General features: G+C 41.6%; 1 protein-coding gene and 1 long non-coding RNA gene across 11 annotated transcripts in view; one reads left to right on the forward strand and one right to left on the reverse strand.

Moving 5' to 3' along the window:
- The window catches only part of C7H1orf146 (chromosome 7 C1orf146 homolog), a 38,439-nt gene extending 35,805 nt beyond the window's left edge, over positions 1-2,634 (reverse strand). For 7 of the 9 annotated variants that reach the window (XM_089300374.1, XM_070078039.2, XM_089300371.1 and 4 more), the window contains exon 1: positions 2,494-2,634. The gene's annotated coding sequence lies outside the window, so the exon portion shown is untranslated. The remainder of the gene's footprint in view (positions 1-2,493) is intronic. The other 2 variants (XM_089300372.1, XM_089300373.1) reach the window with 2 other exon arrangements.
- On the forward strand, positions 2,559-5,839 carry LOC138850604 (uncharacterized). 2 transcript variants are annotated; one of them, XR_011390572.2, is made up of 4 exons: positions 2,559-2,688; positions 4,291-4,349; positions 4,907-5,070; positions 5,410-5,839. It is a non-coding gene; the product is annotated as an uncharacterized LOC138850604 (long non-coding RNA). The 2 variants fall into 2 exon arrangements; XR_016210921.1 differs by lacking the exon at positions 5,410-5,839 and adding an exon at positions 2,938-3,002 and having other exon boundaries at positions 2,565-2,688; positions 4,907-5,045.
- The last annotated feature ends 6,321 nt before the right edge of the window (positions 5,840-12,160 follow it).

Below are 12,160 nucleotides of genomic sequence, written 5' to 3' on the forward strand. Positions count from 1 at the left end.
ACTAGCACTTCTCAAAGCACTTCAAGGTCATCAAAATAAAATAAGTCTGGGGGCCAGCGTTGTGGTGTAGCAGGTTAGGCTGCCATTCGCGATGCTGGCATCCCATATTGGAGTGCTGGTTGCAGCCCAGCAATGATCAGTTTCTGATAGACAGTCCAAGTGTTGGAGCCACCACTCTGCATGTGGAAGACCAGGATGCAGTTTCTAGGTCCTGGCTTCCACTTGGCCCAGACCTGGGTGTTGTGGCCATTTGGGGAATGAACCAGAGGATGAGAATCTGTCACTCTGCCTTTTAAACAAGTAAATAAATCTTTTGAGAAAAAAAGGTTAAGTCTGAAAAACTGTCACAGCAAGAGGAACCTAAGGAAACATTAAAACTACATGTACCTTGGTATCTTGGTTGGGAATTTGCAACAGAAAAAAAGAACACCAGGCAAAACCTAAGGAAATCTAAATAAACTATGGATTTCTTATACTCTGGTTTCTCTTCAGATTGTATAAATCTTTCGCCTTTTAAGGTGCTGTGGCGTACTGGGTGGAACTGCCACCTGCAGTGCGGCATCCATGTGGGCACCGGTTTGAGTCCCTGCTGCTCTACTTCTGATCCAGTTCTCTGCTGTGGCCTGAGAGGGCAGTAGAAGATGGCCCAGGTCCTTGGCCCACTGCACCACGTGAGAGACCCCAAAGAAGCTCCTGGCTCCTGGCTTCAGATCAGTGCAGCTCCAGCCATTGCAGCCATCTGGGGAGTGAACCAGCAGATGGAAGACCTCTTCCTCTTTCTCTCTCTCCCTGCCTCTGCCTCTCTGTAACTCTACCTTTCAAATAAAATAAATAAATCTTTAAAAATAAATAAACTATGGATTTCTTGCAATATTGTTTCACTAACAACAAATATACAACACCAAGATACTATTAATAGGGGAAACTGGATATAAAATATTAATAATAGGGGAAATGGAATATAGAATGTGTGAGAATACTCTGTATTATCTTCTCAGTATTTCTGTAAATCTTAAACATAAAGTCTATATTTAAAATCTTACTTCTGCTTCAAGGTCCACTAGAAATTTCGTCTCCTTCAAGAAACTATCCCTGATCCCCTTAAACTGAAACTTCTAATTCAGAATCTGTTTTACATACCTCTGTGGAGCACTTATCATATTTTGCCCAACATAACTGCTCATGTATTTCATTTCCCCTACTAAATCATAAACTTAATGTCAATCAAATCTATATTCTCCATGTTATTTAACACAAAAGTAGTTCACAGTAAAATTTAGAAACTAATCCAAATGAAAGTCATTTTCAGAGATGGTGAGTTAATATCTCCCAGGATGGTTTCATTCTACTTTTGAACAACTCTAATAATTACAAAGTTCTTCCTGCTGGGTTGAAACCAGCTGCTCTATAATTTCCTCATTTATTGCATGAATGAATGAATGACAAGTTAACTAGCTCCATGAGAGCAGGGACACCTGTTTTTACCTGATCCAGTAAGTACAAGCAGACGTTGAAAAAAACACTTGTTTCTGAATGAGTAAATAGTTAGATGACTGGGGAGGGGTCGTAACTTTTATCGCCCCTCCCCCACATAATTGCGTATATGCAAAGGGCTACCACTGAATACAGTAGTTGTTTTTTGGGGCACTTACTGGTATGCTATCTATGTATGCGTGTGTGTACATCAGTTTATCATCTCTATATATTCCTTTAAATATTCACAGTGCTAGTCACAGGTTTTATAAACCGTTTAACTAACCACAAGAGAAGTAAAGTAATTTTGCGCACTAATAAGTGAGAAAGGAATTATGGGCAGTGGATCCCCAAGAGTACACTGATCATGATTGGGAAAGAATCCAAAACTAGGGCTGGGGCAGCCAGGCTTCCCGGTTGCTCCCCCGGGGGAAACGCTGCTGGAGGAAAGCCACCCCAGAGCTATGGGACTTTGGGCAAATTACTTCAGCCAGCCTCCTTTCTCCTTTCAGAAGAAAAAGCCGGAACTCAATGGCCTTTTACGCCTTGGCTAGTTCTAAGGCCCTTTTGTACTGTTTTGTTTATTTTCTTGCACTACAGCGTGCTTTCAAATTTAAACAAGATTTGCATTGCACAACAATCTCCCGTAAACTGCTTTCTCTTCCTGTTCAGTTTCCTCCTTCAGGGAGCTTCAGCCTACAGTCACCCCCGTGGCCTCACTCAGTCTCTACTTTTTAGATCGTAACACAGCCTAAAGGCAATAAAATATAAATCTGCAGAACGCTCAACCGGCCTTCTGAAAAGTAAGTTTTACAGCCCTCGATGCAAGACCTGAGGCAACCCCTCTCCGCACCAAACTCAAGGGCAGAAAAGGGTGAGGAAGATCCTCCCCCCGCCGCAGCCAAGGATGAGGATTTGATCTTGCCAAGTCTGAGGGAAAACCAAACACGCTGGCAGGAGGAAGACAGAAAAACGTAGAGACGGGTCTTTCGTAGCCCCATCGGCAAAGCTGCGACATACCTGCTCCACAGGTCCTTGGAGGCAGCGCAACTGCTCCCAAGTTTCCAGAACCTTCCACGAGCAGCGAGAAGCCCACCCCGGGAACGAGAGCCCGGGCTTGGCCCAGGAACTCTCAAGCCGCGAAGCACCCTGGGCCTGCTGAGCTTCTGCGCAGCCGCAGACTGCACTTCCGGCCTCAAAGCATTGTGGGAACTGGTAAGTGGTTATGGCAAGCAAGCGTTTTTTCGTGTTACACTCGGTTAGCCGAAATTGAATTTTAACGATAATTCTCTAAATTTTAGACTAAGTTCTTCTTAGCATATCTGGTGTATGCAGCGGTGATCAGAATGGTAAAAAATTTTAAAGCAAGAAAAAGAAAAATCACTTGCCTAGAGCCTAATGCTTAGGTTAACAAAGTTTTTAATGTGTTTTGTTTTGTAAAACGTGTGTTCCTGGGTGTGGCAGAGGAGGGGGAAGTGCTCCAGAGAAAGTCACTGAGAATCCACTTGTAATAGGCGTTCTTCTCTGAGGTAACCATTTTGCAAGCTTGGATTTCATATAACTGATGTAATTAAAAGCAGGTGCACTGTTTTGCCGCTCGTGTTGGACGGTTTGCTAAGACAGCATAGGACAGAGCCTAAGAGTGAAGGCCCTATTCCAGCCACACCTTCTGAGCATATGAAGTCAAGGCACAGACTCAACGCTGGTGGAGGCCAGCGAAGTTTAGGGTCACCTTGGAAGGTAACCCTGGAAGTGGATTGGAAGTGGAGTAGCTCAGACTAGAATGGGCATTCTGGATATGATGTGAGTGTCCCAGGTGAGGCTTAACCTGCTGTGCCATGACAGCTGTCCCAGCCTCAAGGCTTTTGTGCCAACTTTTCTGTTTAAAGTCCTTCTTCCTGGGGCCAGCGCTGTGATGTAGCCAGTAAAGCTGCCGCCGTTGATGCCAACACCCCATATGGGTGCCTGTTGGAATCCTGGCTGCCCGACCCTGCTAATGCACTTGGGAAAGCAGTGGAAGATGGCCCTAGTGCTTGGGCCCCTGCACCTACGTGGGAGACTCAGAGGAAACTCCTGGCTTCAGCCAGGCCCAGTTCTAGCTATTGCAGCTATTTGGGGCATTAACCAGCAAATGGAAGACCTCTCTCTCTGTCTCTCCCTCTTTCTCTCTGTTACTCTGCCTTTCAAGTAAATAAAAATACAATTAATCTTTAAAAAAATTTTTAAAGTGCTTCTTCTCTCCTGCCAGCCCCCCAGATGTTTTCATGGCTCGCAAGCTCTCCTTTATTTTTATTTATTATTATTATTTTTTTGACAGGCAGAGTGGACAGTGAGAGAGACAGAGAGAAAGGTCTTCCTTTGCCGTTGGTTCATCCTCCAATGGCCGCCACGGCCAGCGCGCTGCGGCCGGCACACCACGCTGATCCGATGGGAGGAACCAGGTACTTATCCTGGTCTCCCATGGGGTGCAGGGCCCAAGCACTTGGGCCATCCTCCACTGCACTCCCTGGCCACAGCAGAGAGCTGGCCTGGAAGAGGGGCAACCGGGACAGAATCTGGTGCCCCGACCGGGACTAGAACCCGGTGTGCCGGCGCCACAAGGCGGAGGATTAGCCTAGTGAGCTGTGGTGCCGGCTCTAAGCTTTCCTTTATTTTAAAAAATGTTTAACTGATACTGATTGTACAGATTTATGGGGTATCATGTGATGCCTTGGTGTGGATGTATATATTCTATATTGTTCAAATCAAAAACTTATCTAGCTCTTCTGACATTTGTCATCTTCTTATGGTCAAAATATTCAAATTCTTCTCTTTCAGCTTTTTAAAAAATATACACTACATGTTGTTATCTGTAATAACAGAATTCTTTCTCCTATGTAAGTATAACTTAGTACATTAATTAACCTTTTCCCATCTCTCTATCCCTGCTACCCTTCCCATTCTCTAGTAACCACCATTCTACTCTCAACTTCTATGAGAGAATATTTTTAGATTCCGTGTATGAGTGAGACACACAAGTAAGTATTTATCTGTTACTAGCATATTCCACTTAATATAATGACCTCCAGTTCCATCTATGTAGTCAGAAATTATATAGTGTCATCTTTTTTATGACTGAATAGTTTTTTATTGTGTATATGTACCACATTTTCTTTATTCATTATCTATCAGTAGACACCTAGGTTGATTCCATTTCTTGGCTTAGGTGAATAATGTTGCAACACACACGGGAATTCAGATATCTCTTTCCCTCTTTTTTTTTTGTTTTTGTTTAAAGATTTATTTATTTGAGAGAGTTACAGACAGAGAGATGGAGAAACAGAGAAAGGGGTCTTCCATTTGCTGGTTCAAAACTCCCCAAATGTCCGCAATGGCTGGAGCTGGGCCGATCCACAGCCAGGAGCCAGCAGCTTCTTCCGGGTCTCCCACACAGGTGCAGGGGCCCAAGGAGATGAGCCATCTTCTGCTGCCAGAGAGAGAGCTGGATCAGAAGAGGAGCTCCTAGGACATGAACCAGTGCCATAGCAGAGAGCTGGATCAGAAGAGGAGCAGCCAGGACATGAACCGGCGCCCATTTGGATGCTACTGGTACTGCAGGTAGAAGCTTAGTCTACTATGCCACAGAACCAGCTGCAAGATATCTCTTTCACATACTGATTTTGTTTTCCTCAGACATACACCCAGTAGTACAATTACTGGGTCATATCATAGTTATGTTTTTAATTATAGAGGGAAATTCAGTATTGTTTTTCCAAAATGACTATACTAATTTGCACTTGCTCTAACAGTGTGCAAAGGTTTCCTTTTCTCCACATCCTCTCTACCACTTTTTTTTTTTTTTAAAGATTTTTATTTATTTATTTGAGAGGTAGAGTTACAGACAGAGAGAGAGAGAAATGGAGAGAAAGGTCTTCCATTCCCTGGTTCACTCCCCAGATGTCTGCAACGGCCGGAGCTGGGCCATTCTGAAGCCAGGAGCCAGGAGCTTCCTCTGAGTCCCCAATGTGGGTGCAGGGGCCCAAAGACTTGGGCCATCTTCCAGTGCTTTCCCAGGCCATAGCAGAGAGCTGCATCAGAAGAGGAGCAACCAGGACTAGAACCGGCGCCATATGGGATGCTGGCACCACAGCTGGAGGACTAACCTGCGCCACGGCGCCAGCCCCCTCTCTACCACTTATGATGATAGCTCTTCTAATTGGAGTGAGGTGATATCTCATTGTGGTTTTGATTTGCATTTTCGTAATTATTGATGAAATTTAACTTTTTTTCATATATCTGTTGGCCACTTGTATGTTTTTCTTTGAAAAAAAGTCTTATTTAATATCTATTCCCCACTTTTTAGTTAAATTATTTGCTGCTTGCTATTGATTCTTTGAGTTCCTTATATGATCTGACTGTTAATCCCTTGTCAGGTGAATAGTTTGCAAATATTTTCTCCTGTTCTGCATGTTGTTTCTTCACTTTATAGTTTTTTTGCTGTGCAGAAACTTTTTAATGTGATGTATTCTCATTTGTCTGTTTTGCTTTTATTGCCTGTGCTTTTGAGGTCTCATCCAAAAAACTCTTTCTCATGTCCTGAAGCATTTCCACTATGCTTTCTTATACTAGTTTCATAGTTTGGAATCTTACATTTAAGTCTTAGATTCATTTTGAGTTGATTTTTGTATATGGTAGAGATAGAAGTCTAGTTTCTTTTTTTTTTTTTTTTTTTTTTTGCATGTGGATATCCAATTTTCCCAGTGCTATTTATTGAAAAGAATATCCTTTCTCCAGTGCATGTTCTTAGCAACTTTGTTACTCATCAGTTGGCTACAGATGTGTGGTTTACTTGTAAACTCTATTCTAGTCCATTGGTCTATTTCTCTGTTTTTGTGTTAATGCCATGCCATATTAATTATTATAGCTTTATATTTTGTTTGGAAGTCAGATGGTGTAATGCCTCTACCTTTATTTTTGCTCAAGACTATTTTAGCTATTCAGGGATATTTTGCGATGCTTTTAAACTTTAGAATTGTTTTCTAGTTCATTGAGAAAGGTCATTGGTATGTTGATAGGGATTTCATTCAATCTGTAGATCCACTTTGGGCAGTACAGAGGTTTTTAAAAAATAATTAATTAATTAATTTGAAAGGCAGAATGACAGAGAGAGAGAGAGATTTTCCATCTGCTGGTTCACTACCCAAATGGCCACAATAGCTGGAGCTGAGCCAGGCCAATGCCAGGAGCCAAAAACTCTGAGTCTCCCATATCGGTGGCAGGAACTCAAGTACTTGAGCGTTCATCTGTTGCTTCCCAGGTGCACTAGCAGAGATCTGGATCAGAAGCAGAGTAGCTGGATGTAAATAGGTACTCCAGTATGGGGTGGTGGTGCCCAGGCAGCAGTTTAACCTGCTATGCCACAGCACCAGCCCCAGAATAGAAATTTTTACAATATTGATTTTTTTTAAATATTTGTTTGCTTATTTGAAAGGCAGAGTTACAGAGAGGCAGAGAGGCAGAGAGAGAGAGAGAGAGAGAGGTCTTCCTTCCACTGGTTCACTCCCCAAATAGCTGCAACAGCCAGAGCTGTGCCAATCCGAAGCCGGGAGCCAGGAGCTTCTTCCACTTCTCCCACTTGGGTGCAGGGGCCCAAGGACTTGGGCCATCTTCTGCTGCTTTCCCAGGTCATAACAGAGAGCTGAATCAGAAGTGGAGCAGCTGGGACTCGAACCAGTCCCCATATAGAATGCTGGCGCCGCAGATGGAAGCTTAGGCCACCGCACCACAGCACTGGCCCCACCAATATTGATTCTTTAAAATGCATAGACAGAGGATGTCTTTCCATTTTGTCATGTGTCTTCAATTTCTTTCACCAATGTTTTATAGTTTTCATTGTAGAGATCTTTCACCTCTTTGGTTAAATTTATTCCTAGGTATTGTATTTTATGTAGTTACTGGAAATTGGATTGCTTTGAATTATTATTGGATTGATTTGAATTATTTATTGGTATATAGCAATTGTACTTCATATGTTGATTTTGTTTCCTGAAGCTTTGCTGAGTTTGTTTATAAGTTGTAATAGTGTTTTGGTGAACCCTTTTGTTTTCCTATATATAAGGTTATGCCGTCTGCAAACAGTGACAATTTGACTTCCTTCTTTCAATTTGGATACTCTTTATTTCTTTCTCTTGCTGGATTTCTCTGGATAAGGCTTCCAGATCTATGTTGAATAAAAGTGAAAGTGGATATCCTTGTTTTGTTTCAGATCTTTGAGAAAAAGCCTTCAATTTTTCCCCATTCAGTATAATGTTTGTTGTTAACTGGTATATGTTGCCTTTATTATACTGAGTTACATTCCTTCTATTTCTCTCTCTCTCTCTCTCTCTCTCTTTCTTTCTTTCTTTCTTTCTTTCTTTCTTTCTTTCTTTCTTTCTTTTAATTTATTTGACAGAAAGAGTTAGACAGTGAGAGAGAGAGACAGAGAGAAAGGTCTTCCTTCTATTGGTTCACTCCCCAAATGGCCGCTTTGGTCGGCGCTGCGCCAATCTGAAGCCAGGAGCCAGGTGCTTCCTCCTGGTCTCCCATGTGGGTGCAGGGTCCAAGCACTTGGGCCATCCTCCACTGCACTCCCGGGCCACAGCAGAGAGCTGGACTGGAAGAGGAGCAACCAGGACTAGAATCCGGTGCCCATATGGGATGCCGGCACTGCAGGCAGAGGATTAACCAAGTGAGCCACGGCACCGGCCCCCCTTCTATTTCTAATTTGTTTTGAGTTCTTATGATGAAGAGATGTTGAATTTTATTAAATGCCTGCTCTGTATCTATTGGGATGATCATATGGTTTTTTTGTACTTCATTCTGTTGATGTGCTGTGTTACATTTATGGACTTACATGTGTCATTCCTGGGATGAATTTCAGTTGGTCCTGGTGAGTAATTTTTTAATGTGCTGTTGGATTTAGTTCATTGATTTTTTTGAGGTCTTTTGGATTTCTGTTTATCAAAGATTGTTGTGTCTTTATTTGGTTTTGGTATAAGAGTAATGCTTGCTTTATCAAATGAGTTTGAAGGATTCCCTCTCTTCTATGTTTTAAAAAAATTCATGAATTGATACTAGTTTTTCTTTGAATATGTGGTAGAATTCATCAGTGAAAAGCTTTTCTTTGGTTCGAGTTTTTTTTTTTTTTTTTTTTTATAACGATTTATTTACTTATTTGAGAGGTAGAGTTACAGACAGACAGAGAGGTCTTCCATCCACTGGTTCACTCCTCCCCAAATGGCTGTAACAGCTGGCACTGGGCTGATAGAAGCCAGGAGCCAAAAGCTTCTTCCAGATCTCCCATGAGGGTACAAAGGCCCAAGAATTTGGGCCATCTTCCACTGCCTTCCCAGGACATCAGTAGGGATGCTGGATTGGATGTGGAGCAGCTAGGACAGGCAGAAGCTTACCATACTGTGCCACAGTGCTGGCCCCCTGGTGGGAGATTTTGTCATTCAGTCTTTCCTCTCACTAAATTGACCCCTTTATTATTATAAAATGACCTTCCTTGTCTCTTTTTACTGCCTTGGTTTAAAGTCTTATTTTATCCGATGTATTTGTATGACTATTCCTGTTTTCTTTTGAATTCCCTTGGCACGGAATATCTTATTCCATCCTTCATTTTTAGTCTCTGTTTTTACTGGTTAAGTGAGTTTCTTCAAGCAGCATATAGTTGGGTTTTCATTTTTTGATCCATTCAGTCACTCTATGTCTTTTACTTGAATGATTTGAACCATTGGTGTTAATTATTAGTAGGTAATATCATATTACTGCCATTTGAGTACTAGCTTCTACACTGCTATCAGCTGGGTGCTACTAATGTAGACTCATAGCCCAAGACCACTGCAGCCTGCCATCAGTGATGCTGGCTGGGACTTGAGTCCCATAGACTGGAGTTATGTGTCTGCATCTGGCACTGGGACAGGTCCATAGGCACCCATCTGTAGGCACCGGTCTGAGGACAGGGAAATTTGGGATCTTCCCAGTGTTGGGTTTTACCAGTCCAGCACTGAGCTCCTAGACACAGTTCTATGCTCACTTTCCTGTCCTAAGTGACTGAGGTCTTACTCTTCCCTTCTTCAAATCTTAGCACAGTTAACACCTTTCCATAAAGCCTACTCTGACTTCCTTGTTTAAAATTGGAACCACTCCTGATTCCTTAGCCTGCTTTATGTTTTGTTCATAGTACTCATCACCTCCAAACATATAATCTGACATATATATTAATTTTATTTATTATTTATGGCCTTTCTTTTCTCACTAGAATGTAAAGTCTACATAACCAAGGATTTTTGACTGTTAGGTTCTCCAATGACTCTCTAGCACCTAGAATGGTGTCTGGTATCTATTAAGTACTAATATAGACAAATTTTTGAAGTATCATTCATCTTTGCATGTAAAAAACCCCTTCTGGTTTGTATCTGGTGATAACATGTCAGACTTGATTGAATGTTAGTAGCCATAAGACACACAGTACAAATAAGAGCTTCTATTTTTATTAAAATTCTTAACCTTATTACTTTTAGACTTGAACTAATTTATGTCAAGTTTTGGTCCATTAGGTCCAGGCTAATATTTTGTATGAGAGGTATTTGCTAGAAATAAACATTTAATAGCTAACTCTGTTAACAGGTTTTCATTTGAGAGGCTTTTGTATTACCACGATTCATTTGTTAGTAGAACAAACAAGGCTATTTGAATTGTGTTTTTAAAGGTATCTTCATGATTCAGGCCCAAATATACTGACTGAAATTAGATTCACAAATACACTTGGAAATTCTATAATAGCCTGCCTCCCTGATTCACTTCTCCCTAGAATTCCTAGACAGAAATATGTTCCATTTACATTCCTGCTTATAGTCAGACCATGCCTAATTCAGCATCTGTGAGAAAGTTATAATGAAAAATTAATTCCATAAATTATTGATTCTTGGATTGAAATGTATATTTCAACCTGAAAGCATAGAATCAATAAAACTACATATTTTATAAAGCTTGCAATGCCATATTTCCACATTAGTTGCAGAATGACAGACTGTTATGAGACTGTGCAAAGAACAGCTTAATACTGGCGTGTGTGTCTGTATGTGGCTTCTGTTTCATAGGCAGCAATAAATCCTCTAATCTACTTAATGGCTTGAATATTTTGATAGATCTATAATAATGAGTTTACTTCAATATTTTTCTCTTACCATCTGTTGCAAAGATTCAACAAACATTTTCTTTTGATGTTCCACTCTGGATGTTCTCTTTGTTTTCTGCTTTACCCTGATATTTTTTACCTTGCTATTGTACCTGTCAAAAGGAAACACACATACACACACACACACACACACGCATGCACACCCACAGAGGCAAATGGACTCATACAAGTCTCATGAAAAAAAAAAGTGGCTATTTTCAAATCTAATCTTTTTCCAGTTTTCTGGAAAAGTGGCACAATGGCATATTCTCAGACTCTTACTATGTTTATAAATTTTTAAAAATAATTGGATTTAAATGATTTATTATTTTGAAAGCTTCAAGCTCATTTTAGTTCAGCCTTAGGTAGTTTTAAAAATAGCTAATTGTTCGACTTTAAAAACTTCCACTTTCAAATAGGTTTAAATGTATATATATGGCTTAACCAAAATAAAACATATTTTGTTTTCTCTTATGTACTATGAAAATTATTTGTACTTCCCTACCCTATCTGTTGTATGGGCCCTCTTCAACTTAATTATCTCATGGTTCTTAGCTGACTTTCATGATAATTCCTTGTGCTTTAACTATAGTTGGTGTAATGTGATTACTGAACATAGCTATAATTCAATGGTGAATTTCTGCAATCCCCCCCGCCACCGGATGTTTAATGACTGGATGGGCATTTACTGATAAATAGCATTGGTGGGCAGTGCCTTGGACAATGCTTGCCTTCGCCATTTTATAATCTCAGGCAGGTACTGTAGGCTGAGGATTAGGTAAATACATGCAGAGCCAGTGAGTAGGAGGCATGGTGCCAACCCACAGCAAGTGTTCAATCCTTATTACCTGTACCTGCTTAGAGCCAGGCTTCAGGCCTAGGGCAGGGGGAGATTCTCCCTCGCCCTCAAATAATTTTAATGGGTGGTGGTGGTAGGAATGAGGAGTCAGGTGAGCAAATGAAAGCTATTTCTGTGCAATGTGGTCCCTGTGGCCACTGGAGGGTATAGATGAAGGACCCAAATTCAGGCCACCTAGTACAGTTGCACAGTGCATGCACTGCAAAATGTCTCCCAGCAAAGACAGCTTGGAAGGAAGTCCATGGATCTCCAGTACATGTGCCTATACTTGGATTTTCCCTAAAGGATACATTTTTCTAATTTGCACAAAGGCTAATGGTGGCCCCGTAGGTGTGGCCCAAACTCAGGCTTGGAATGACAGCTGGAGAAGGTTCCCCTGGGAGGTGTGTTCTTGGGCTTCCGTGAGTTCACTGGCAAGCTTGATCAAGGCCCTCCTGGGTGGAGGGCACGGGACCTGCAGAGCCCTGCACATGAGACTCCTCACCAGGGCAGCAAACCTCCTGGACAGTGAGAGAACAACCCTGCTGCCCATCTCACTTCTCTTTCCTCATCATGACTGTTGAGCATAACGTCCTGCTCGGAGGAAGGGCTGCATGGATGGCAGGTGGACAGACTCAGCAGGATTCAGT

The sequence above is a fragment of the Oryctolagus cuniculus genome, chromosome 7 (assembly GCF_051225735.1).
Source record: "Oryctolagus cuniculus isolate XC-2025 breed Fujian yellow rabbit chromosome 7, ASM5122573v1, whole genome shotgun sequence".
Classification (NCBI taxonomy): Eukaryota; Metazoa; Chordata; class Mammalia; order Lagomorpha; family Leporidae; genus Oryctolagus; species Oryctolagus cuniculus.